General features: G+C 35.2%; 1 long non-coding RNA gene across 1 annotated transcript; it reads left to right on the top strand.

Annotated features, from left to right (window-relative positions):
- The first annotated feature begins 7 nt into the window (after nt 1-7).
- Nucleotides 8-2698, top strand: LOC107465985 (uncharacterized). The gene is made up of 4 exons (XR_001587570.3): nt 8-1621; nt 1836-1888; nt 2015-2070; nt 2148-2698. It is a non-coding gene; the product is annotated as an uncharacterized LOC107465985 (long non-coding RNA).
- Nucleotides 2699-4769: the final 2071 nt, after the last annotated feature.

Below are 4769 nucleotides of genomic sequence, written 5' to 3'. Positions count from 1 at the left end.
TGTTTAGAAGGATATGTTTGTGACTGATTGATGGTGCTGTTGGTGAATTGTAGGTTTGATAATGTTATTTGGGGTTTTAAGTTGCTATGTGCAGAATTTACTTGAAGGCTAAAGGCCATGTTTTATGATTGAATTAGTTGGTAGTATAAGTTGTTGTGCTTGAGATGGGTTCTGTTATAACTAAACCCAGTTGGATGATGATGAATGATGATTTATTATGTGAATGAATGATAGAAAGTACATGTGAAAATTCTGTTTTTAACATGATGCAGAAAAATGAATGTTCACTTGTGTATAAGCACTTGAAAACTTGGAAAATATTGACTCTGGATTTTTGGGACTGCGCTAATCACTCTAGCAACTTTGGTTAGTCACAAGAAAGTTGGAATTATGGTTTTAGGGGAGTTTTTGGCTTAAATATAAGATTTGGTATGTGAGGTTGTTGGAATTACTTGATGCAGAATTTCTGCATATTTGGCAGTGACTTAAAATAAATTCTGGTAATAGTCCAGACCACCTTTTTGGATAAAATTATTTTTCTGTAAAACTCAGGTGTGTCTTGAATGTGCCATAAAAATTTCAAGGGATTTGGCCAAGTGGTTTAAAAGATATGAATTTTTGAAAACAGTAGCTGCTGCAGAATTTTTCTGGTTTTCTGGTTCTGCAACATTGATTTCAAACCACTGGAACTTTTGTTTTACGTAACATTTTAAGTTGCCACCAAAGGGGTTTTGAAGATCTGCATCTTCACTTTAATTGAGTACAAATTTCATGTTCATATCTATTTTGTAGACTTAATTAAGTCACTTGGAAGCTGGGTTGCTTGCTGGAAATTCTAAACTGATTTATGAAAACAGGGCATTACTTCCAATGGAGAATTAATTAATCAAATGAAGTGATATGAACTTAAAACTTGTTTGTTTTGAAACTTAGGAAAGTTGAGTGTAATCTACCCAAAATTTAGAAGCAGCGGATTAGAATTGAAATTATTATGGATTTTATAAAAACGCTGCTGCTTGCTGTTTTTCTGAATCTTTACAAGTGCAGTAGCAGAATTTTAAAACCTTGTATAAAATTCAATTCTGGTCCAAATGTAGTAAAATATAATTCAAAGTAAAGGTTAGGATCTCTAGAGTTACTTTGATAAGAGAGATAGTCCGTGCGTAGGCTTTCACAACATAAAAACCACATAACAAGACAGCAAGGTGCTGTTCCTACAAACCTAGAATAACAGTCTCGGTTTTTCCTCAATAGCTGGAGATAGACTGCCCAGAAAAATATGATTTCTAGACCTTTAGAAACTTGAGTTTAATACGAACATGTGGACATGAAATTTGTGTGAGTCCGAGTCCGTTTGTGATATTAATCGTTAGATAGAAAACCGGTCGCCAAAAGGGTATTAGGCTAAACAAGCTAAGAAATGAATAAGAATGTACGATAGATGGTATTCATTTGGATTGTTACAGGTGTAATTTATTTGCTAAGTACTATATTGCTAATTTGTTTCAATGATTTCTCAGAAATTCAATGGGTTCATGAGGATAGAATTACATTGTTCACCGCTGATGGACTGGTGCAGATTGGAGGCTCCATCACCCCTCGCCATGTTAGCTCTTCAGATGTATGATTTTATTATGCAATTTCATTAACCATGCTTGTTGGTGTTGGGGTTTTAACTTTTTAGGATTTATCTTGGATTTATCTTGGCTTTAAAGAGAGAAGACCTAATACAAAATTTACGAAATCGCTTAGGAGTTATTTGATTTGGTTATGACTTATGAAAACACTTTGTTGTTGAATAGCTTAATATAAACTGGTTTTCTTTTGTGGTATAGGTAGTACCGAAGACTATTGGAAAAGATAGGATGCTGCTCAAGTAATGGCTCAGGTTGAGGACTTGTGTTTTCTTCACTTTGCATCGATCTGTAGAATTTTTCTTCTACAAAATTCCTCAGCTGATTAAGAATATATAGTTATTTTGTTTACTGACATGATGGTGTTTGTGTTGTTGTAGTTAGTATGGGAAGGACTTGGACTCGGAGGAGGGACAGATGTCCGAAACTGGGGCAGGTAGAATGATAAAACCGATTGTGCTCTTTTGTGTCTAATGAATTTCCATATGAACTGCTTCTTTCCTTGTTTTGCAGCCTGGTTTATCAGGCTATTTCAATAGCAAATAATGCATGCTGGGCTATTGGAGAACTTGCAGTTAAGGTATGTTAATGTTATGTGCTACATTCTGATTAAATTTTGTAGAATTGTATTGTGGCTGGAATCTAATTGGCTTAGTCAGAGTTATGTGCATAATGTAGTTTTAAACTGTTAGTTTCAAAAGCCAATTAGGACAAATGGTTCTGCTCTTTGTGATTGCTATTTGACTGTTATCTTTTAATTTTCCACTTATATATTTTTGTCTTATGAATTTTTTTTGTCTAAAACAACACTTGTTGGCACAATTGACAATAAATGTATGAATTTAACTAAATTTAACTAAATTCCAATGGATATATATGTGTGTATATATATTAATGTGAAGTTGAGCGTACATATTAGGAGGTTAATAAAAAGAGTAGTAGGTTTGGTAAGCTTTCACTGCTATATCTTTATGCCTTTTAGGATGGCTATGAATGCTATAAACAATGCTTGTAAGAGATATTGGCATTTGGGATTTGATGAGTTATAGGTTATTCTTTTATTGATGGGGTGATTCTTTTGTTGTTGCCTGTCTAAGTTGCTGCCTTTAGACTTTATAAGTTAAAAAAGGATTCACTTGGTTGCTGGAATTGATTGCAGATTTGAGTTATTCAGGAGAGATGTTAGGAAAAAAGAATTTGTTTGTTACCTCCTTTATGTATTATATAGTGTGAGATGCATGAATATTTAAAAATTCCAATACTTTTGGTTCTTTATTATAAATATATTTTGTTATAGAATTTTTATTATTTAAAAAAATTATTTAGTATAATTTATTTTTATTATATTTAACTCATTTAATTAAAAATACAGAATTATATATGTAATCATATTACTAAATATTATGTTGTACAAAAAATTATTAGAAAATATATATTTATATATATACAAAAAATAAAAAAAATAATGAGGGACCTAAGGCTACACTTATATAGAGTAGCTATAAGTATACTATTTGTTACGTTTATAAAGTGATGCAGTAGCCTTGAAAAGTGTAGCCTATTCTTTTGAATTCTGGTAATTATTAGTGCTGAAAAGCGTAGCCTTTGGTCCTGGACAGCATCACTTGAAAAGCGTAGCCTATTCCCAAACGCCAAAAGCGTAGCCCTTGGTGCAGAAAAGCGTAGCCTTTGAGAATAGGCAACGGCTGAATAGGAATCACCCCAAAAAGCGTAGTCGTAGCCCAAAAAGCGTAGCCGTAGCCTAAGGCATCATTTTTTTTCACTTTTGGCTACACTTTTCAAGTGTACCTGAATGGGTGTTTTTCTTGTAGTGCTCCCTGCTAATTTTGTGATACTTGACATGGGGGACGATATAGATGACTCCATCATCTTAGAAAGGTCATTCCTAGCCACTGGAAGAGCCCTAATTGATATAGAGAGAGGTTAATTGGTGCTGAGGTTACATGAAGACTACATGGTTTTCAAAGTTTTCAAACCTCCACCACTCTCTGACAAGAAGATTACCTGCATACAGAGCTCAATGCTTAAGCCTTCTCACTTGGTGGCATGCCATACAGTCCCCCCTGACATCAAACCTAAGTTTAGTGTTGGGCATTCACCACCTACCAAAGATGGAAGAGGCACCAAGAAGAAGGTACCTAAGGGCTGGAGGAACAAGAAGATTCCCACCAAGGACTTCTGATGAGCGGATAATTTATATGCTTTTTGGCATTGTTTTTAGTATGTTTTAGTTAGTTTTTATTATATTTTTATTAGTTTTTAGTTAAAATTCACTTTTCTGGACTTTACTATGAGTTTGTGTGTTTTTCTGTGATTTTAGGTATTTTCTGGCTGAAATTGAGGGACCTGAGCAAAAATCTGATCCAGAGGCTAAAAAGGACTGCAGATGCTGTTGGATTCTGACCTCTCTGCACTCAAAGTAGATTTTCTGGAGCTACAGAAGCCCAATTGGCGCGTTCTTAACGGCGTTGGAAAGTAGACATCCTGGGCTTTCCAGCAATGTATAATAGTCCATACTTTTCCCGAGATTTGACGGCCCAAACTGGCGTTCCAAATCAGCTCAAAACTGCCCAGCGTTAAACGCCGGAACTGGCACAAGAATGGGAGTTAAACGCCCAAACTGGCACAAAAGCTGGCGTTTAACTCCAAGAAAAGTCTCTACACATGAAAGCTTCAATGCTCAGCCCAAGCACACACCAAGTGGGCCCGAGAGTGAATTTTTATGTAATTTACTCATTTCTGTAAACCCTAGGCTACTAGTTCTCTACAAAAAGGACCTTTTACTATTGTATTTTCATCTTGGGATCACTTTAGATCCTTTGATCATCTTTGGACGTCTAGTTCTTAGATCATGGGGGCTTGCCTCTCGGCCATGCCTAGACCTTGTTCTTATATATTTTCAACGGTGGAGTTTCTACACACTATAGATTAAGGTGTGGAGCTCTGCTGTACCGCGAGTATTAATGCAATTACTATTGTTCTTCTATTCAATTCAGCTTATTCTTGTTCTAAGATATTCATTTGCACCCAAGAACATGATGAATGCGATGATTATGTGACACTCATCATCATTCTCACTTATGAACGAGTGTCTGACAACCACTTCTGTTTTAC

Source organism: Arachis duranensis, chromosome 9, assembly GCF_000817695.3.
Source record: "Arachis duranensis cultivar V14167 chromosome 9, aradu.V14167.gnm2.J7QH, whole genome shotgun sequence".
Lineage (NCBI taxonomy): Eukaryota > Viridiplantae > Streptophyta > Magnoliopsida > Fabales > Fabaceae > Arachis > Arachis duranensis.
The sequence above is the reverse complement of the archived record's forward strand: the minus strand, read 5'-3'. Positions and strand labels throughout refer to the sequence as shown.